Source organism: Chiloscyllium punctatum, chromosome 38, assembly GCF_047496795.1.
Source record: "Chiloscyllium punctatum isolate Juve2018m chromosome 38, sChiPun1.3, whole genome shotgun sequence".
Lineage (NCBI taxonomy): Eukaryota > Metazoa > Chordata > Chondrichthyes > Orectolobiformes > Hemiscylliidae > Chiloscyllium > Chiloscyllium punctatum.
In genome coordinates this window covers 23,896,446-23,919,241 of record NC_092776.1, presented here as the reverse complement: position 1 = coordinate 23,919,241, position 22,796 = coordinate 23,896,446, and the positions used below count along the sequence as shown (strand labels likewise).

The 22,796-nt window shown below is 41.8% G+C and overlaps 1 protein-coding gene and 1 long non-coding RNA gene across 3 annotated transcripts in view; one reads left to right on the top strand and one right to left on the bottom strand.

Annotated features, from left to right (window-relative positions):
* Window positions 1–1,251, bottom strand: part of ccdc186 (coiled-coil domain-containing protein 186) — a 117,066-nt gene extending 115,815 nt beyond the window's left edge. For both annotated transcript variants that reach the window (XM_072557373.1, XM_072557374.1), the window contains exon 1: window positions 966–1,251. The gene's annotated coding sequence lies outside the window, so the exon portion shown is untranslated. The remainder of the gene's footprint in view (window positions 1–965) is intronic.
* LOC140463448 (uncharacterized) lies at window positions 852–22,725 on the top strand. The gene is made up of 3 exons (XR_011954680.1): window positions 852–929; window positions 6,603–6,737; window positions 22,494–22,725. It is a non-coding gene; the product is annotated as an uncharacterized lncRNA (long non-coding RNA).
* The last annotated feature ends 71 nt before the right edge of the window (window positions 22,726–22,796 follow it).

Genomic DNA, 22,796 nt, shown 5'->3' with positions numbered 1-22,796 from the left:
GGATAAATAGACAAAGTCTTTTCCCTGGGGTCAGGGAGTCCAGAACTGAGGGCATAGGTTTAGAGTGAGAGGGGAAAGATATAAAAGAGACCTAATGGGCAACTTTTTCCACACAGAGGGTGGTATGTGTATGGAATGAGCTGCCAGAGGATGTGGTGGAGGCTGGTACAATTGCAACATTTAAGAGGCATTTGGATGGGTATATGAATAGGAAGGGTTTGGAGGGATATGGGCCAGGTGCTGGCAGGTGGGACTAGATTGGATTGGGATATCTGGTCGGCATGGACAGGTTGGACCGAAGGTCTGTTTCCCTGTCGTACATCTCTATGACCATTTATATCCTCATAACCAAACAGAGCTCTATTATTGCAACAAACTGTAGGTTATTTCAATAGGAGTATTAAATAATCCTTGAGCTGAACTTTAGAACGATCCATCTTCCTTAAGTCATTCAGAATCCCATGAAATACAACGTTTGAATCACTTCTCACAAAATCGCAGGGAAGACACACTCTTCCAGTATCTACGATACTGTCATTTGCAGCATGAGGTGTAAAATATTTTAGTTGCAACACGTATTGCAAGTTTTAGGGCAGGTCAACAGTAAAATCAGATTAAACTAACAATAAAGCAGATGTGACGAAATACTAATTATTTTATAATCAAGGTGCAGTGGTTAAAGGATCATGTTTGCAGCATCTGACTATCCAACAATGACAAATATAGATTCACTCCCCATAAGTGGAGATGGTCCGGGAAGGGGGCGGGGGGGGCGAGTAGGAAGAGACAAACAGATCTCGGTGTACGACAAGTACAGAACCTGTCGGGGAAAACATAAACCACGGGAATGTTTGATGCTGCAGGAGAACGGCAGAGGGACAGCTGCCGCAATCATGGGCCTGGTTAACGGCCCAGGATACGGCGGGGAGGTAGGGAAATACAAGGAGGCACGAGCTGCATCTTACCCGGACTCCGCAGCAACCCTCAGCCCCGTGCGCTCCACACGCTGCCAGCGGCCCCCACATCGGCCCTGTTGTCGGTCCCTCGCAGGGGCATCATCGCCGAATCCTGGTCTGTCGGCAATCGGGGCAACTCCCGCTTTCAGTCTTAACCGAGCCTCGGCCCCGAGTGGCTTGGCAAGAAACACAAACCGCGACGACCTTTCCCACCGCTTTTTCCCCACCCGCTGCCGCTCGCTGCTCTGCAGGCCGATCCCTCAGCCTCTGCCGCAACTCCAGCTCCCAGGCCCGGCCTCTGACACGACAACAAATACGACGTAACCACGGCCGCGCCCCGCCCACCCACCGCTAACCAATCATTGCTCACGTATCCCAATCATCATCCGACCCGGCAACAGAACAGCCAATAGTGAATCAGTGACGCGCAGACGTATTTGCCCGCCCTCCGCCTGCCAGCTGATTGACTGGAATAGTAACAAGTACTTGCAAGGAAACCCTGGCACTTAGCGTGGGCAGATCTCTGAATGATTTAACTCGAGAAGAGGTGTTCCTGTTACTAGACTTGTTAATGATTCTTCGTCACTGTCATTCATTAATAATTTTAATAATGTGTTTATCTGTACACCTTATTGTTTAACGTAAGTCAAGATTTGCAAAGGAAAGTTTTTCAGCCAAACCTGTTAGTATCACGCCCTTGATCGCAAATTATATCTTTGCTGATTTGTTTTCACATTTTCAATAGGCTTATGTTATGTAATAAGTCTATTGTGTTCTTGAGTATATAGCCTTTGAACCTGAGAACTACTGTGAAACAATAGATCACGTTTCACTTGTTAATGTGAGTTGACTTCTTGTAAAATGATTTCGAGGTGCCGGTGTTGGACTGGGGTGTGCAAAGTTAAAAATCACACAACGCCAGGTTATAGTCCAACAGGTTTAATAAGAAGCACACTCGCTTTCGATGAAGAGCAGCGCTCCAAAAGCTAGTGTGCTTCCAATTAAACCTGTTGGACTACAACCTGGTGTTGTGTGATTTTTAACTAGCTTTATTTGGAATCACTAGCTTGCAAAGCGCTGCTTCTTCCTTAGGTGGACATGCAAGCACTAGCTTAGAAGGCAAGTGATTCCAAATAAACCTGTTGGATGTAGGTTTGCTCGCTGAGCTGGAAGGTTTGTTTTCAGATGTTTTGTCACCATACTGGGTAACATAATTAGTGAGCCTTCGAATGAAGCACTTGTGCCATAGCCATCTTCTGTTTATGTGTTTAGGTTTCCTTGGATTGGTGATATCATTTTTGGTGATAATGTCATTTCCTGTTCATTTTCTCAGGGGATGGTAATGGGATCCAAGCAATATGTTTGTTGATAGAGTTCTGGTTAGAATGCCATGCTTCTAGAAATTCTCGTGCATGTCTCTGTTTGGCTTGTCCCAGTCGAAGTGGTGTCCTTCCTCATCTGTATGTAAGGATACTAGTGAGAGTTGGTCATGTCTTTTCTGTCAAAGACCACCACCACCAGTGGTTCATCCGGAGGCTCACTGATGATGTTACCTAGTATGGTGACGAAATGTCTGAAAATGAACCTTCCAGCTCAGCGAGCAAACCTACATCCATTAACTCATACAATTGGCATCAACATGTAAATTCTAGAATAAATATGGTTGCAACTTAGAATTGCATAATTGTTCACAAGATCAATGAAGGCTACTGTGCCTAAATGCACAAAGGAATAGACAGCCAAAGAAGATGTGGGAATTTACAAAGTTAATAAAGGAAACAAAAGTGTAATTTTTAGTTGGCCAAGTGTAAGAAAAAAGCTTTCTAAAAGTTTAGTTGCTTTGTATCATAAGTGTAGAGAGCCTAGGTGCTAAGTTGGAGGTATAGTCAAATCAATTGTTCTCCAGCGTCAAAATTGCAGCAGCAATGCAACCCATAATAGAAGAATAATATCCTTACCTCATTCTGTGATCACATTCTAAGACATACCAGTGCAAGCAAGTAGTGCTACTAAAAATCAATATCTCTGCCTGTAATAAAGCAAAATATGGGTTTTTAACTAGTAATTCCTTATCACAAACATTCTGAAGGTGAATATCCACAATGCACACTGCATTTTATTTTCATCCAATATTATCATGTTTAAAAGCCCTCATTTCAAGCTGCTCAGGGTCACAGATAGAATTCATAGCTATCTTGTACAAAACTCGCATTCTATTTGCATTAAAAAGAACCTTGCTTATGGAAGTCTCAAATTCCGAGCTGCAGGTTGGTAGAGCTAAAGCTTAGGAAGTCCAAGCAGATGCAGAAATGTAAGGAACTAAAATTGCACAGAACGTTGGTGATCTTCTTATGCTTGTCTGAGCAGAACCAACACATTTCCCTATCAATTGATTGGCTTATAGATTGTCTGGAGTCAAACTGGAAAAATCCATGATTTGGAGACACCAGTTTTGGACTTGGCCATAACCTGGTGTGTTATTTTTAACTTTGGAAAAATCCAGGCACAGTGACCAGTGTACATTTTGTGTGTTAGTGGTATAGGCTATTGTTGATGATCAATTATCTGCATTATATTTCTGGAATACTAAGGTCTACAAACTTTTATCACAAGAGACCTGAGCACAATAATCTAAGCTGCCATTATGTTGAGTTCTGAAGGAACATTACCATTACCAACTCTCAGTTAAGAAAGTTAAGCCAATAACATATCTGCACTCAAGTGGATGCTTGGGTAAGTTACTATATTGCTTAGAATGGAAACCCTGTTGCAGAGATGACTAGAACTTATTTGAGCTGAGCATAGCAGGAAGAGGTGTGGCAGTGAGTTAAACTCTAAATAAAAAAAACTAAAGAACTACAGATGCTGGAAATCGAAACAAAACAGAAATTGATGGAAACATCTCAGCAGATCTGGCAGCATCTGTGGACAGAAAGCAGAGTCAACATTTTGGGTCAGGTGACCCTTCGTCAGAACTTCTGATGTTACCAGACTTGCTGAGTTTTTCCAGCAATTTCTGTTTTTGTTTCTGATTTCCAGCAACTGCAGTTATTTATTGTTTAAAATATTGTTTGCCTCATCCATGAAACCACAACAGAAGCCAGAAGACTTCAAGAAAGGTAGAGAAGAAATTAGAGGATATACATTGTAAAACAAAGGGTGTAAATACTTTCCATTGCATGTAAAATAAAGGTGTTCCAAGTTTTCCATCTTGAGATGGAATGTGTGTGTCTTACGTGGACCCTTACAGATAAACCTAAAGTTTATTTAATGTTAATTTGTGTAGGCCAGAAGCATTTTAACACAACACAATGACTGGCGGTAGAATATTACCATTGCACATGTAATTCCTTCTTCAATTCTTCAATTGTTCATGCCACAATTATATCTAGTGGAGAAAAATAGCATGGATGCGTTTACAAAAAGTTAGCTAATCAGAGGACAGCGAGGAATGGGAGGGACTAATCAAAGAGAGTGGGAGAGTATTTATGTGAAACAGTAACATGGATGTAGACCTGTTGGGCTGGCTAGCCTGTTACTGTGCTATAGGTACTTTATAATACAAATGTTTTCTGTCACAGCTATGGTATATTTGAGCTGTAATGCAAGAACTCAACATAGTATGATGCATCATGGTTCATATCATTCATTAACTATTTTCAAAACATTAATTAAATAACAGGCTGAAAAATATTTATAGGATTCTTTAGGCTTGGCTTGTGCTGTTGGATGACAAATACTCCTGTTCCTCAAGACAGGGAGAACAGCTACGATAACCTATTGTGATTCTCCAGATTTTATTCCAACAATTTCTTGTGTTGGATTCTTGCACATCTGTCGCCATATGAGGTGCAATATGGTCTCTACTAGGAAATGGATTCATTAAATTAACACACACATAGAAATTATAAAATGTTACGTTTCTTATTACTAAAAATAGTTAATAGTCACACTGATCAAGACACCATATGATTTGCTGATGATGAAGTTTGAAATCAGAGATGATGTTGAGGGGCAGTTCTCTGAATAAGTCTTCTTTGGTTTATCTGACAGCTCTGAATTGTTGAGCAGCTCAGGAAACACGCAATTGTTATTTTAGCGATTGTAGATTGATATCTTGAATTTAATTAACCTCCCACTGTTGTGATTAGAACAAGGTCAGCCAGGTGGACCACTTAGAATATGAGTTCACGGATTGGGGCTGACTCTTTGCTAACTTTTCTTTTCAAGCATCTGAAGAAAGCTTTGCAATATATTTTTATATTTCTAGCTAACTGTGTCTCATACTCTATTTTTTCCCTCTTTAATAATCTTTTAGATGTCTAAGTTCAGTTGCGTTATTCACCAAGAAAGACTGTCTTGACTTACTTGGGGCAAGTATACTGATGCTTAAGCTCCAGTACTCATTAAGTATTCCAGGTGTGGTCTTAAGTAGTGCCTCTTATAGGTTAGGCAAAACTTCCCTATTTCTGTACTACTTTCCGTTTAAATAGGGCCAAGAGTCCAGCTGTCTTCCGTTTTAACCACTGAAATCAGATGCTAGATTTTTGTGATTAATGCAGAAGAACCCCCAACTCCCTTTGTTGTGCAACTGGCTGCTGTTTTTTTCCATGTAAATAATAATTAGGACTTTAATATTTCCTGCCAAAGGTCATAACCTCACAGTTTCCCACATTATATTTCATCTGCCAAGACTTTTCCCATTCATTTAACATGTCTGTATCCTTCTGTAGATTCTTTATTTTACCCTCCAAGAAGGGCTCATGCCCAAAACGTCGATTCTGCTGCTCCTTGGATGCTGCCTGACCTGCTGCGCTTTTCCAGCAACACATTTTCAGCTCCTCACTACATGCCCTCCACCTATTTTCGTGTCATCTGCAATCTTGGTGACAACACATTCGCTTCTGCCATCCAGGTCATGAAGATATATTGTAAATAATTGCAATCCCAGCACAGTTCCCTGTGATACTCACAAATTACAAGTTGCCACCTGGCGGCACGGTGGCACAGTAGTTAGCACTGCTGCCTCACAGCGCCAGAGACCCGGGTTCAATTCCCACCCCAGGTGACTCTCTGTGTGGAGTTTGCACATTCTCCCCGTATCTGCGTGGGTTTCCTCCAGGTGTTCCGGTTTCCTCCCACAATCCAAAAAATGTGCAGATTAGGTGAATTGGCTGTGCTAAATTGCCTGTAGTGTTAGGTGGGGGGGGGGGGTTGCGGGTCGTTGTGGACTTGTTGGGCCAAAGGGTCTGTTTCCACACTCTAAGTAATCTAATCTAAATACTCCTTTATCTCAACTCTTTGTTTTCCATTCACCAATCCTCTGTTCATATGAATATACTCCCCCTAAACCCATGGGCTCTTACCTTATTCAATAGCCTTATGTGCAGAACCTTACTGAACATCTTTTGGAAATTCAAATACATGGAATTTATTGTTTCCATTTATCTGTCCTGCTTGTCATCTCCTCAAATAGCTGTGTTAAATTTGTGAGCGTAATTTCACCTTCATAATGCCATATTTACTCTGCTTACTTATATTATGTATTACTAAATGCTCGAAAATTCTCTAAAATTTTCCGAATGACAAATGTTAAACAAACTGACCTACAGTTTCTGGTTTTTTTTGTGTCTCCTTCTCTTTTAGAATAAGAATATTGCATCAGCGGCTTTCCATCCTCTGGGACTTTCCCAGAAAATGAGGATTCTTCGAAGATTTCTACTGGTGCATCCATTATGTCTGTAAATACTTCCTTCAAAATCCTGGAATGCAACTGTACAGGTTTTAAAATTAATTCATCGTAGGATGTGGGTATTGCTGGCTGTACCAGTATTCATTCAATTCCTCTGCCATTTACTGGTTCCCCATTATTTAACATATGCCACTGTTTCTCTCTTTTTCTGTTAAACCCCAGACTTGTTCACTCTAGCTAACTACGCCTTCATCCCTGTATCATTCCCCTTATTTAGGGTAGCACAATTGTGCCAATTTTCTCACTTCAAACTGAACTGTAACTTGATTTTGCCAGCGTTGGAAGGTTTGAGCTATAGGGCAAGGCTGAATAGGGTGGGGCTATTTTCCCTGGAGCAACAGAGGCTGAGGGGTGACCTTGTAGAGATTTATAAAATCATGACAGGCACAGATAGGGTAAATAGCCAAGGTCTTTCCCCAGGGTGGGGAGTGCAAAGCTTGAGGGCACAGGTTTAAGGTGAGAGGGGAAGTATGTAATAGGGACCAAAGGGGCAATTTGTTTCATGCAGAAGGTGGTCATGAATGAAATGAGCTATCAGAGGAAGTGGTGGAGGTTCACACAATCACAGCATTTAAAAGGCATCTGAATGGGTTATGAATAGGAAGCGTTTAGAGGTATATGGCCAAATGCTGGCAAATGGGACGAGGTTAATTTAGGATATCTGGTCAACATGGAGTTGGATCGAAGGATTTGTTTCCATGTTGTACAGCTCTATGTCTCTATTACTCTGAAATGCTGCATCTTACCATGTTATGTCACAATTCCCTTGAGGATCTTTTACACTGAAATCATTTACTAAACCTATGACATTATATATGACCAGATAATAAACAGCTTGTCCCTGGTTGAATCCACACATTTTGTTCCAAGGAACTGTCCTGAATATGCTTCATGAATTCTTCCTTCTGGCTATCTTTGCCAATTTAGTTTTCCCAATCTACATGATAATAAGAGTCATCCCTGATTGTTGTACTGCCTTTTTTTAACATGCTCTCATTGTCTCCTGATTATTCTTTGTCCTATAGTATAACTGCTATTGTAGGTCATATTGGCTGCTCCCACCAGTATTTTCATCCCTTTGATATTTCTAACCACCATCCAATTGTGTTCTATATCATCTGAACCAAGATCATTTTTTGCTATTGTACTTATTCCATCTCATACTAACAAAGCTACCCCACTGCCCTTCCCTTTCATCACTGTCCTTTAAAAACCTTACCTACCCCTGGACATTTACTTTCCAGCTTTGATCTCCTTGTAACCATTAATCAGTAACTGTGATAAGATCATACCCATTATAATCAGAATTCATTAATATAGTTTTAGATACCACACACATTTAAATAAGAAACGGTTCATTTTGCCCTTTTTCCATTTTCCCCTTTTGAATCTATTTGCTTTTTTTTATGTTCTGTCCCTTCTTTCACCACTCTGGGTATCATTATCGAAACAGTTGCCATGCAATGCCACCATATCCTTTTGCTTTGTAAGCCTGCATTGCCTCCTCCAGAACCCTCCCTGTTCTTTAATTAGTTTAAAGCCCTGTGTACAGCCTGCAGTACTTGGTTTGCCAGGATACTAGTTCCAGCAAGGTTAAAATAAGTCTGTCTGATTGGAGTACTTCCTTTCTACCCTTGTACTGGTGACGATGCACCATGAACTGAAACCCAATGCTCCCACACCAATCTTTAAGTTGCACATTTAACTTTTTGAGTTTATTTCCCTGAAGAAGGGCTCATGCCCGAAACGTCAATTCTCCTGCTCCTTGGATGCTGCCTAACCTGCTGCGCTTTTCCAGCAACAGCGGCCTCCACGGCTATTGGGAATAACACCGTTTCTGTCGTCACCAGAGCTACTTCCGCCCCCTGGGTTGCCGTTGCCGCAGGAACTTCCACCCCCATTGACATCACTAACCTGCACAACCACCACGCCGCATGCGTCTCCGCGCCCACGCCGATCTCCGTCACCACGCCTAACCCTGCCCCCACGCCGATCTCCGTCCCCGCCCCCACTCCCAGCTCCAGCCCCCCTTACTTCACTCCAAGGCCCCAAGGGATCCTTCCACATCTGCCACAAATTCACCTGCACCTCCACACACATCATTTATTGCATCCGCTGCACCTGATGTGGCCTCCTCTATATTGGGGGGACAGGCCGCCTACTTGTGGAACATTTCAGAGAATACCTCTGGGACACCAGGATCAACCAACCCAACCACCCCGTGGCTCAACACTTCAACTCCCCCTCCCACTCCACCAAGGACATGCAGGTCCTTGGACTCCTCTGTCGCCAGACCATAGCAACACGACGGTTGGAGAAAGAGCGCCTCATCTTCCACCTAGGAACCCTCTCGCCACAAGGGATGAATTCAGATTTCTCCAGTTTCCTCATTTCCCCTCCCCCACCCTGTCTCAGTCAAATCCCTTGAACTCAGCACCACCTTCCTAACCTGGAATCTTCTTCCTGACCTCTCCGCCCCCACCCCCCCACTCCGGCCTATCACCCTCACCTTGACCTCCTTCCACCTATCGCATTTCCAACGTCCCTCCCCCAAGTCCCTCCTCCCTAGTTTTTATCTTAGCCTGCTGGACACACTTTCCTCATTCCTGAAGAAGGGCTCATGCCCGAAACGTCGATTCTCCTGCTCCTTGGATGCTGCCTGACCTGCTGCGCTTTTCCAGCAACACATTTTCAGCTCTTTATTTCCCCTATGTCAATTTGCCCATGACACTGATAGTAGTTCTAACATTATTATCTTGTATGTTTTGCATTTTAGTTTAATGCCTAACTGTTCAAAATCTTTCAGCACAACTTCCTTTCCAGTCCTATCAATGTCATTAGTACCAACATGGACAACAACCAAATTCCTTTCTAGTTGCAAGGAAATGTACCTAATCCTGGCATCAGACAGGGAACTCAACCTTCAGGACTCATGTTCACAGTTGTATCCTAATTTTAGTCCCCTTTCACTATCACTTTCCTGTTTCCTCTCCCTATTGAATGGTTCTCTGCACCATGGTGCTATGGTCAGTTTGTTTATCCTCCCTGAAATCTTCACTCTCAACCACACAGCTTGCACAAAATTCCTAACTGTGAGACAACTGCTGAGAGCGCGGCTTCACGAGAGCTGCAACTTAAGGCCTGATACCTGCCTCATCTACTCATCATTCTCCTGTCATTGACACAGACGATAAATTTGAATTTCCTAATTTAAGGAGCATGACCAACCCATGGAACAAATTGTCCAGGTACATTTCCACCTCCTGATGTGGTACAATATCTGCAGCTTGGATTCTAGCTCCTCAACTTGAAGTGCAAATGTGTACAACTGATGTGTTCACAGTGGATCACTTTGGTGTCAAATAACTTCCACATACTGCACCTGCAGCACATCATCTGTCCTGCCATGTCTATCATATGTTATTTAAGTTTTTAATTAAATCATTCCAGTATTTCCATTCTTTAAAATGAAGACCATAGATCATAAGACATAAGAGCAGGAGTAGTCATTCAGCCCATCCAGTCTGCTCAGCTATTCGATAAGATCCTGACTGACTTGATAATCATCAACTCCATTTCTCAGCCTTTTCCCTATAACACTTAAGTCTCCAACCCTGCATTGTCTGATCTCATTCATTTGCCTGTTATGGGCACCTGATTGAAAATCTATTTAAATTATTCATACTGCATGGTCATTTTCTATTCTCCTTTTTACCTGTTCAAAACTTCAGTAATGGTGATCAGGCAAGTTTGTTGCTATTTGAAATCCATGCTGACTATTTATTCGTATTTTTCTCATTCCTGGATGTTCTCCTTTTCTCTATCACAGACATTAAACTAACTGGTGGTACTCAGAATGTACAGTTTTGAGATTGCTAGGATATTCCAAGTTAAAAATCACACAACACCAGGTTATAGTCCAACAGGTTTATTTGGAAGTACTGTACTAGCTTTCGGAGCCATGTTCCTTCATCAGGTAACTGTGGAGCAGGATCATAAGACACAGAGTTTATAGCAAAAGGTCACAATGTGATGCATGCAACTGATACAATATATTGAACAAACCTAGATTGGTGATAAGTGTTTCATCTTTCGAATGGGTTGCAGGTTTCGGTTCATTAATATATAAATATTAATGATATGTAAATCCCAGAACTTCTTTCAAATCACATTCGCAAGATAACTTAAGGTTTTATAACAAAAAGGTAATATCTCAGCTCAGACAATGCATTAAAGGTGTGAGTGTCTATATCCCAATATTGAGTCAGACTGGTTCTATTTCCAAAGTAGGAATTTATAAAATGGTACGTAGATTGACTGTCTGCATTGACTGTCTGCAGACCATGTGCTTTTTGAACAAAATAGAATGTATCTGCAAGTACAATTCTGCAAATGCAAATTCACCCCAAAGACTTATATGTGGGTGTACATGCATGTCATAGATTCTGGATTAGTGGTGCTGGAAGAGCACAGCAGTTCAGGCAGCATCCAAGGAGCAGCAAAATCGACGTTTCGGGCAAAAGCCCTTCATCAGGAATAAAGGCAGAGAGCCGGAAGCGTGGAGAAATAAGCTAGAGGAGGGTGGGGGTGGGGAGAAAATAGCATAGAGTACAATGGGTGAGTGGGGGAAGGGATGAAGGTGATACGTCAGGGAGGAGAGGGTGGAGTGGATAGGTGGAAAAGGAGATAGGCAGGTAGGACAAGTCGGGACAAGTCATGGGGACGGTGCTGAGCTGGAAGTTTGGAACTAGGGTGAGGTGGGGGAAGGGGAAATGAGGAAACTGTTGAAGTCCACATTGATGCCCTGGGGTTGAAGTGTTCCGAGGCGGAAGATGAGGCGTTCTTCCTCTAGGCGTCTGGTGGTGAGTGAGTGGTGGTGAAGGAGGCCCAGGATCTCCATGTCCTTGGCAGAGTGGGAGGGGGAGTTGAAATGTTGGGCCACGGGGTGATATGATTGATTGGTGTGGGTGTCCCAGAGATGTTCCCTAAAGCGCTCTGCTAGGAGGCGCCCAGTCTCCCCAATATAGAGGAGACCACATCGGGAGCAACGGATACAATAAATAATATTAGTGAATGTGCAGGTAAAACTTTGATGGATGTGGAAGGCTCCTTTAGGGCCTTGGATAGAGGTGAGGAAGGAGGTGTGGGCGCAGGTTTACAATTCCTGCGGTGGCAGGGGAAGGTGCCAAGATGGGAGGGTGGGTTGTAGGGGGGCATGGACCTGACCAGGTAATCTATGCGTGTCATAGAGTCATAGAGATGTGCGGTATGGAAACTGACCTTTTGGTCCAACCTGTCCATGCCAACCAAATATCCTAACCCAATCTTGTCCCACCTGCCAGCACCCGGCCCATATCCCTCCAAACCCTTCCGATTCATATACCCATCCAAATGCCTCTTAAATGTTGCAATTGTACCAGCCTCCACCACATCGTCTGGCAGCTCATTCCATATATGTACCACCCAGTGTGTGAAAAAGTTGCCCCTTAGGTCTCTTTTATATCTTTCCCCTCTCACCCCAAACCTATGCCCTCTAGTTCTGGACTACACTAACCCAGGGAAAAGACTTTGCCTATTTATCCTATCCATGTCCCTCATAATTTTGTAAACCTCTATAAGGTCACCCCTTGTCTCCGATGCTCCAGGGAAAACAGCCCCAGCACTGATCCTTGTGGCACTCCACTGGTCACAGGCTTCCAGTCTGAAAAACAACCCTCCACCATCACCTCTGTCTTCTACCTTTGAGCCAGTTCTGTATCCAAATGGCTAGTTCTCCCTGTATTCCATGAGATCTAACCTTGCTAATCAGTCTCCCATAAGGAACCTTGTTGAATGCCTTACTGAAGTCCATATAGATCACACCTACTGCTCTGCCCTCATCAATCTTCTTTGTTACTTCTTCAAAAAACTTACTCAAGTTTGTGAGACATGATTTCCCATGCACAAAGCCATGTTGACTATCCCGAATCAGTCCTTGCCTTTCCAAATACATGTACATCCTGTCCCTCAGGATTCCCTCCAACTCTGTAATCTGGACATTTTGCAAGATGTCACCATTTATTTCCCTACAGTCTATATCTTCCATATCCTTTTCCACAGTAAATACTGATGCAAAATATTCATTTAGTATCTCCCCCATTTTCTGCGGCTCCATACAAAGGCCGCCTTGCTGATCTTTGAGGGGCCCTATTCTGTCCCTTGTCACCCTTTTGTCCTTAATATATTTGTAAAAACCCTTTGGATTCTCCTTAATTCTATTTTCCAAAGCTATCTCATGTCCCCGTTTTGCCCGCCTGATTTCCCTCTTAAATATACTCCTACTTTCTTTTTACTCTTCTAAGGATTCACTCGATCTATCCTGTCTATACCTGACATATGCTTCCTTCTTTTTCTTAACCAAACCCTCAATTTCTTTCGTCATCCAGCATTCCCTATACCTACCAGCCTTCCCTTTCACCCTGACAGGAATATACTTTCTCTGGATTCTTGTTATCTCATTTCTGAAGGCTTCCCATTTTCCAACCATCCCTTTACCTGCGAACATCTGCCTCCAGTCAACTTTCGAAAGTTCTTGCCTAATACTGTCAAAATTGGCCTTTCTCCAATTTAGAACTTCAACTTTTAGATCTGGTCTATCCTTTTCCATCACTATTTTAAAACGAATAGAATTATAGTGCTCCCCCATTGACAGCTCAGTCACCTGCCCTGCCTTATTTCCCAAGAGTAGGTCAAGTTTTGCACCTTCTCTCGTCGGTACATCCACATACTGAATCAGAAAATTGTCTGTACACACTTAAGAAATTCCTCTCCATCTAAACCTTTAACACTATGGCAGTCCCAGTCGATGTTTGGAAAGTTAAAATCCCCTACCATAACTACACTATTATTCTTACAGATAGCTGAGATCTCCTTCCAAGTTTGTTTCTCAATTTCCCTCTGACTATTGGGGGGTCTATAAAACAATCCCAATAAAGTGATCATCCCTTTCTTATTTCTCAGTTTCACCCAAATAACTTTCCTAGATGTATTTTCGGGAATATCTTCCCTCAGCACAGCTGTAATGCTATCCCTTATCAAAAATGCCAGTCCCCCTCCTCTCTTGCTTCCCTTTCTATCCTTCTGTAGCATTTGTATCCTGGAACATTAAGTTCTGCCCATCCCTGAGCCATGTTTCTGTAATTGCTATGATATCCCAGTCCCATGTTGCGAACCATGCCCTGAGTTCATCTGCCTTCCCTGTTCGGCCCCTTGCATTGAAATAAATGCAGTTTAATTTATTAGTCCTACCTTGTCCCTGCCTGCCCTGGCTGTTTGACTCGCTTCTGTTCTCAGCTGTACTCGTCTCAGATCGATCTCTTTCCTCACTATCTCTCTGGGTCCCACCCCGCCCCCCACCCCCCACCTTACTCGTTTAAATCCTCCCAAGCAGTTCTAGCAAATTTCCCTGCCAGTATATTCGTCCCCTTCCAATTTAGGGCTCATCCCCAGCATCTGCAGTTCTCACTTTCTCCTGAGTTCTACTGTGGTTCGGTTCAAACTTATTTAATTTGATTCCTATTTTTGGCATTTTTAAAGCTGTAAATAAACACGAGGTTTGTATTGATGTTGAACAAATTAGAACATATCTGATGTTGTGCCATATTTGGTTGGGATGGGGAAGAGAACGGGGAGAAAATGAGGTTCAGCTGCATTTCAGCATAGTTTATTTTTGTTTGGATAGCAATCCACCCAGCCTTGAACTTACATGGAACTGAGCAACATAGTCTGACAGCACTAGGGTTGGCTCCTGGAGTTCAGGAGCAGTGAGAGTCTTTGATCCAGAATCACTGCAGAAAGGAACATGAAATCTGAAATGTAAACCTATGGCTGAGCACAAAATGTGATTGGAATATGAGATTTAATTAACTGGTGAATTACTAGATCTAAAGGGCTGATCATAAATCAAAAAAAGAGCAAAGAACTGCAGATGCTGGAATTCAGAAACAAGCAGTTATTCTGAAGTAGGGTCACTGGATGTGAACTGTTAACTCTGGCTTCTCTCCGTGGATGCTGCCAGACCCACCGTGCTTTTCCAGTAATTTCTGGTTTTGTTTCTAGAAAATTGATGGTGTGTGTCAGTTTTCCAGGTACAAGAAGGAGTATTAAATATGAAATATGGAGATAAGTGTGAATGTTCATTCTGAGGTGGAAGTTTGTCTCCTACTGTATTAATAAAAGCAGGAAATATAAAGACTCAAGGGTTTTGCCTAATAAGCATCTGAAACCTCCTTTACAAATTGGCTATCATTAACATAACAGAAGTATGTACACTCCTGGCTTCAGAGCGATATCAAAAACTATTGCCAGCTCTTACTCATGTGCCTACCCCAACTATTCCACGACACTCCTAAAACCTACATGAAGGGACCTTGCTTGTGATGCACATGATAAAGGTGTATAATACATTATTATTTTGGAAACTTGGAATTTTAAGTAAGTGCCTAGCAGGTTACCTGTCTTGTTAATTCATGGAGTGTTTACAAAGTTGAATTTTAATAACAAACAGAGAGAGCAGGGCCCATCAGGGTTTTGTGTTCAATTCAGAAGAATTAGGTTCTAGTTCAAGATAACAGTTTTAACAACAGCAGACAGAATTATGTTCATAAATTCTAAGCTGTGAGAAGTTTATGTGGAAGTTCTCAAGCTGCAAGAACCAAAAAATGGTTTTGGACATCAGAACAGGAAAATGGCCCCTCAGTCATCAGATTTGGAAATTGTCAGTTAGTTAAGATATTAAAGAGCTAACATAGGATCAACAATTCATCAAGATTGAGTCCCTGTAAAAGATACTGCTGGGAAACAGACTGAAACTTTGTTTTGCTGTTTATATTGAGTGAAAAAGTGTGACACTGGAAACACAGCAGGTCAGGCAGCATCCAAGGAGCAGAAGAATTGCGTTTCGGGCATAAACCCTTCATCAGGTGTGTGGGCCCACATTCCTGATGAAGGGTTTATGCCCGAAACACAGATTCTTCTGCTCTTCGAATGCTGCCTGACTTGCTATGTTTCCAGCACCATACTTTTCGACTCTGATCTCCAGCATCTGTAGTTCTCACTTTCTCCTGTTTATATTAGGATATTTTCAAACTATTGCAATTCACTTATGTTCTTTTGTTAAACGTTATTGATAGCCTCATGTGAGTATGTTCAATGACTAGCTTCTATAGTAACCAACTGCAAAATTTAAACTTTACCTTTCATTCATGTTTCAGTCTGACATCAGATTTGTCCAGTATTACTATCAGAAATTTGAAAACTCTTTTCCAGCAAGCTGCTTGGTCTTGTGTAATTGGTGCCTAAAGCTCAATATCACATATAATTTTGGCCTATCAGTTCCAGCACAGGGTTCATTCTGCCATTCAGTTCTTTGGTCCCAGCATATAATGTTTGCTCACACTGAATGGAGGTGTAGGGCACAGAATGGAAACACTCTAGAGGCATTTAATTGATAACAACTTTTATATGAAGTTTTTTGTTTTGTGATTGCTTTCTGGATATTTGTCTGTATTAGTGTATCTCACTCCCATGTGCACAGTTGTACAAAAGTTAAACATCCATCCATTATCACTATATCTCAAATGTTTAAAAAATTCTGAAAGTCATAAAAACTAAAGGGAGAATTATTCTGTTCAGTTGCCCACACCTTGTCTCTGTGACTATTCCTCCTATATCATATAACGTGTCATTGTATGGAAGGTATAATTCAACATAGTTTGCTTCAAAAAATAATTTAGTTTTTTGGGGTGGAATGCATTCAAATTAAGATGAGCATAAATAGTTTTTAGTGGTGGTTAGTATTCATACCGGATTCATCCCCAAAAAACTATCCCAGAAAGCCAGCTTTGCAGTTTTTTTCAATTTAGCTTTAAATGTCATTTCAGATATAAAAAAGGGACTTGGAGTGCAAATAATATTATTATATATTGCCATCACTTGTGAAGGTGAATACAATACCTACTACTATGCCTCTAGCAACTTCCATACTCCAAAAGCTCAGAGAAATCACTGTAAAATTACTTCATGTGTCACTTCTATTGTAGAAGTATCAATTTCCCAAAGTCTACTCAGCAATAGCAGAGAACTGAAAAGCCATTCTATTGTACCATTGCAATACTTGAAGTTTACAAATGATGGATTGTTTTCACCTTTCAATCTTTGATAGGAAGGTATACCATGTCTGTAACAGGATAGATTTCCATTTTATTAATACATTGGAAATGAAACATCATTACAGCTATGTTTGCCAATTCTCTAGCAGCAGCCATCACTCACTTATCCTTGTAATTCTCTAGTTTGTTAAATTTTATAGGTGGAGAATTGGCTAATGATGGCTACAAAGGGCATAATCTTTGAACTTTAATGACACTTAATTTAACTTTGTAGTTGGAATCTTGTAGGGTGCTGAACAATATGGACTATGGCCAGAAACGTGGCAGAGTTGAATAAAAATTCTACTGGGGCTTATCTTAATATTAGGGTCAACTTGCTGCATCACCTTTCACTGTATCTAGGTAGACGTAATAATATATGAAATAAATAAATAAATCTACCTTTTACCTAAGTTTGTGCATCAAGCTAAGGTTCTCATTAGCAAGTTGCCTATGAAGGGGGTCTATTGCTTTTTAACAACTTTATTAACTGCAGATCTCACCTCATTAATATGCAGATCTGTGGTGTACCAACAACGTGAGCAGACTAGATGCTGAGAATTCTCAACATGTAAGTCATACTGGATACCTGGCAACTTCGGCTCAACTTGCTTGAAAGAATCTCCATGTTAGCTGCCAGGTCCAGGTACTTTGTCTACAAACTTTGGCATTTAATGAATGCCAGCCTCTAAAAACCCTTACAGCATATCTCTAATCCACTTACAGTATGCTTCTGCACTTTAACACTGGACCTTGGGACGCATCGGCAATATCATTGTATGGCGGAGAAACCCAGCAGGGCTGGCAGCATTTGTGGAGAGAGGAACCAAGTTAACTTTTTGTGTTTGCTACGATTCTTCTTTAGAACTGTTTTGCAATTGTCGTGCTGTGGCAAGATCACTTTGCCCCCAGAGGCATGACACCAGCTCATGAATTGGACTTGGCTACACCTCTTGTTCACTTCGAGCAACCTACTTTGAGCATATTTTCCTTGTCATGCCTTGCCTTTTTCTGCCCTGCTCCTCAGCCTTAGATAACAGGCTCACAGTACTGCCATATTGCCTTAGCATTTAATGCAGATACAAAACCAGGAAGCGTGTCATGTGTGTCAGCAGTATTCAGTCAAGTAAAAGGAGATAACTTTCAGTCAGGGAGTCCCATCCCAATAAGTCAAGGGAAGCCTTTGTTTGGACAAGATCTATCAGCCATTCAGGATGGTCAGGACTCTCTCCTCAATAGGGTTGAGGAGCCATATGTCAGGTAGCCCATTAGCTGTCTCGACTCTTTCTGCCCTTTTGTGGTTTCCTTTCCTCCTGAAATGAGAGAGAGGCAGGTATTAAATGAAGCCAGTGATGCGCCTGTTAGTGCTGTTGTAGGTGGGGATGTGATTCAGGATGTGAGTAGGCAGCACAGAGGACATGCAGACTTATTGCTGTGAGGGTGAGGCATGGATGAAAACAAGTGAGAGAAAATATTGCAGACAACATTGGGAGTGGTAGAGCATGAGTCTTGGAGAGAGGTGAGTACAGTAGCAGAAGTACAGTGTGTTTAAATAGGCTCTTACGCTGATTGGAGAACATCATTGACCTTCTTCCTATTTTGCTGTAATCTCTCCACATGGCTGAAATTGCACTGACCTGGGAGCCAATCTCAGACTATTCTGGCATTGTCTGATGTTGCATCCTCCTCTGCTGGTCCTGGGAACAGTAAACATCTCATGTCTACACCACCCAGTCCAGCAGAACCTCCAGGGCATTGCCCACAAAACAGGGCAAATATTAGGAATTGTGCAGGGCATCTCTGAAATGACAGTGCATTCTTTAAAGTTATAGAGTTATTGCCACAGAAAGAGAGAATTGATCCAATGAAGTTTATGCTACCTCACTGCAAAGCAATTAATTCAGTCCTGTCCACACAAAATCTCTGTAACGGTGCAAGTTATTTTCTGTAATTACCATACAATCTCCTTTAGAATCATTGGTTCTGAATCATTGGTTTTGAACTATTTCCACAACCATTTTTGTTTGTCCTCATCGATCACCACTCTAGCTTTTGCATGAATTATCCATCACTATTTCCAACAAAATGCCACTAACTATTGCATTTCCTTTCCTCTTTCATCATTCTGAAAGATGTTTTTCCTCATCAAAGCTTCAGTTTATCTTCAACCACCCTCACCACAACCTTCACTTTCCACAACATCTTTCTAAGCTACAAGAGAAGATGCAATATCCTCCCTTCTTACCATCAGGACTCCAAACTCATGTTCTGTGTAAAACTGCAAATCACCTGTACTTTTCTCATCCCAGTACAGAACATTCAAAACCGCTTGCAGTCATGGAGATCAAATGTTGAGATTATTATCAAGTCAGAATCAACATATAATGAGTTATTGTGCGAATGTGGACTGCGGCAATGTCAGGAGGAATACATAGATTATATATCAACTCCTCATAGGGTGAAGTTTTGTACAAATTTTGCTGCAGAGGAATCAACGTAGGATTTTGATGGGCCACATATAGGAGAACACTAATAAATGTGCACAATGGGATACTTGAAGCATTGTCAGGTCGAGGACAAATTCTTTGCCTTCAAGTACAGGGTTCCTCAAATTTATCTCACAAAATCTTCACTTCCCCCCTCTGAAAGTTACTCTCTTTCACCAACCACACTGCCACCACTAGCAAACACTGTGTAAAAGCATTTAGACATGCAAGGGTACTGGCAAGGTAGGTGCTAAGTGAATGCAACTGATTGATTTTCTTAAGTTAGATATTTCTTATTGGAATTTTTTTTATTATTCATTCACATGATGAGGGCGTTGTTGGCTTGGCCAGCATTTATTGCTCATCCCTAATTACCCAGAGGGCAGATAAGAGTCAACTACATTGTTGTGGGTCTAAAGTAACATGTAGGCCAGGCAAATAAGGATGGCAGTCTCCTTCCCCAAAGGATATTATTGAGACAAATGAATTTCTCTCAACGATCAATTCATGGTTGTCATTAGACTCTTAATTCCAAATGTCTTATTGGATTCAAATTCCACCATTTGCTATGGTGGGATTATGGACCCAAGTCCCCAGAAAACTACCTTGGCTCTGGATTAACAGTTCAGTCATAATACCACTAGGCCATTGCCTCCACTCACCTCCAGTCCTCGAACAGCACCCCTTTATCTAAGGAAGATAATTGTCAATGCCTTTGCCCTTACTTTTCTGAGAACCTTCAGAGATTTGATTCTGTTGACCCAGCAATTTTAAGTTCTTTTCTAATTTCTAGCCTTATCAATTTTTAGTTCATCCAGTATCTTAACTAACTCCTTTTTTACTATTACATTGGCAGCACCTTCTTCTTGGTAAACATGCAACAAATCATTAGGATTAGAAGAGATGAGAGGTTGTTCTTGACTGGTGCGGACCTGATGGGCTGAAAGGCCTTTATCCGTGCCGTAGATTTCTATGACTCCATCAAACCATCTAGGATTTGGGGGGAATGAGTGTGGTGGAGATAGATTCAATTATGGTTTGAAAAGAAAATTAGATAAGCACCAGAAGAGAAAAAAAAATGCAGTCTCATGAGCTATGTGCATTTAGCTCAGTTGCTTTTGCAAGGAACCAGCACAGGCAAGATGACCCTTTCTGTGCTGTAATTATTACAGGACACGGGATGTAAAGTCAGGTCACAGATTAGCAATGAGCTTGAGTGTTCTATTCTCATATAAATGGCCACTCACCATATTTAGCATGGCCAATTCACCTAACCTGCACATTTTTGGACTGTGGGAGGAAACCCACACAGACAGTTGCCTGAGGCAGGAATTGAATCCGGGCCTCTGGCGCTGTGAGGCACCAGTGCTAACCACTGTTTAGATTTAGATTGTTTAGATTGCTTACAGTGTGGAAACAGGCCCTTCGGCCCAACAAGTCCACACCGCCCCGCCGAAGCGCAACCCACCCATACCCCTACATTTACCCCTTCACCTAACACTACGGGCAATTTAGCATGGCCAATTCACCTGACCTGCACATCTTTGGACTGTGGGAGGAAACCGGAGCACCTGGAGGAAACCCACGCAGACACGGGGAGAACGTGCAAACTCCACATAGTCAGTCGCCTGAGGCGGGAATTGAACCCGGGTCTCTGGCGCTGTGAGGCAGCAGTGCTAACCACTGTGCCACCGTAACCACTGTGCCACCGTGCCGCCCTAACCACTGTGCCATCGTGCCGTGCTGATTCTTTTGAGTTTCATGGTTTAACTTTGTTGATGCATTCAATCCATGAAGAGTTATTAAAATTCTTACATCTATAATATCAGAGGCCCTATACTCTGTTTGATCCTCCTGTTGAGGAATTGGCATCCCTTCCCTGTAATAAAAAAAATTGAAGCCTTAAAAAACAACAGTTATCATGTCCCACCAGTTGTTGAACGCTGTGTCTTTTATAGTTTACAATGCATTTACTCTATGCCTCCTGGAAGGAAGTGAAATGTACTTGGAGAAGAGTGGTAGGAGACCACCATGCCCTGGCAAACGAAAGGATCATCTTAGTGAACCCAGTCCATTAAACTGCCTTTCCCCAACTATAACATCATTTTGTTTGTAAGTATGCATGTGAAGATGTATTTTATTAGTGGTTTCAAATTTTAACTAGTAGATTAGATTAGATTCCCTACAGTGTGGAAACAGGCCCTTTGGCCCAACCAGTCCACACCAACCCTCCAAAGAGTAACCCGCCCAGGCCCATTTCCCTCTGACTAATGCACTAATACTGTGGGCAATTTAGCATGGCCAATCCACCTGACCTTCACATCTTTGGACTGTGGGAGGAAACCCACGCAGACACAGGGAGAATGTGCAAACTCCACACAGACAGTCACGTGAGGCAGGAATCAAACGCGGGTGCTGTGAGGCAGCAGTGCTAACCGCTGAGCCATTGTGCCGTAGAGTTATATGTTGACAGTTCATATTCTTTACTTGGAGTAGAATCTCTACTTTTATAATAAATAGCAACTCTTGTTAATAACAGAACTTGGTTTGTGTTTTCTGTTAATCTGGATCAACAAAGACAGGTAAATAGGGAAATTTGCATACTTTGATAAAATCTTTAACTTTGGCTCTAGGAACAGCAGGGCTTGATTTCCAACATATTATCCCAGTGAGACATGACATTGGGAAAAGTATGATGCAGAGTCTCAAGATTAAGGACAACTCATTTATGATTGAGCCAAAAGTCATGCACCAGGTTATAGTTCAACAGGTTTATTTGAAATTGCAAGCTTTTGGAGTGCTACTCCTTTGTCAGGTGAAGTGATTTAGGATGGGGCTGAAGAGAAATTTCTGTGCTCAACAGGGTTTGTGAATGTTTGAAATTCTTTATATCAGAGAGCGTGATGATTTTCATTGAATATATTTAAGGCTGAATTGGGCAGATTTTTGGTTACTCTGGAAATCAATAGATATGGGAGACTGGTTGGAAAATGGAGTTGGTACAGATCAGTCATGTTGAATAATGAAGAGATTTACTTTTGCTCCTTTAACTTTGGTCTCAGATGTGTCTGACCATCTCAGTATTTTCAACATTTTCTGTTTTTATTCTCAGAAAACAACACAATACTTATATGGCTGAACGTCTTACATGCCAGTGTGTTAAGATTATTTAGGAGAAGTACAGAGGATTATCAGACATTATGGACAGTGAGAAAGTATCCAACGCCAATCAGATTATTTTCACCACATGAAAATGGAAGAGGAACCATCCAATGTTGTTCTGCATCTCATCGAAGCTACAGAGTTGTTCGACATTTGGAAAGAGCTGTGAACATACAAATTAATAGCAGAAGCAGGCCTTTTGACCTTGCAAACTTGCTCTTCCGTTCAATAAAATCATAACTGATCTGTTTGT